The 340-nt window shown below is 32.9% G+C and overlaps 1 protein-coding gene across 1 annotated transcript in view; it reads left to right on the top strand.

The window, feature by feature from the left end:
* The window catches only part of LOC119591420, a 5,239-nt gene that overhangs the window by 2,202 nt on the left and 2,697 nt on the right, over window positions 1-340 (top strand). The gene's annotated exons all lie outside the window — the stretch shown is intronic.

Consider the following 340-nt stretch of genomic DNA (forward strand, 5'->3'; position numbering starts at 1 on the left):
TTGTCTGTGCATGTGTTTTCTTTGTTATGTTTTCTTAGTGTAGATGGTTAGTAGAGACACTGCGGGTATTATATAGTTGTTTCTTGATAAACCTTTGTACGTTGTACTTTTTTCTGTTTTTTGATGAAAATTAAAGTCTGTAGAAGAATTTCTTCTACTGCTAGTGCAGTAGTCAAATAAGGTAAGGACTGACATCGAAGTCGTACTGATTACAACTAATTAATTGATTATAATAGATAATCAATCGTTGAATATTGATTATGAACTGGTCAGGAATTTGATATCTATCATCCGCGTCGTAATGCCAGTTGGTTTGTGCATGACCATTTTTAGACAAAAC

This window comes from Penaeus monodon, chromosome 28, assembly GCF_015228065.2.
Source record: "Penaeus monodon isolate SGIC_2016 chromosome 28, NSTDA_Pmon_1, whole genome shotgun sequence".
Classification (NCBI taxonomy): Eukaryota; Metazoa; Arthropoda; class Malacostraca; order Decapoda; family Penaeidae; genus Penaeus; species Penaeus monodon.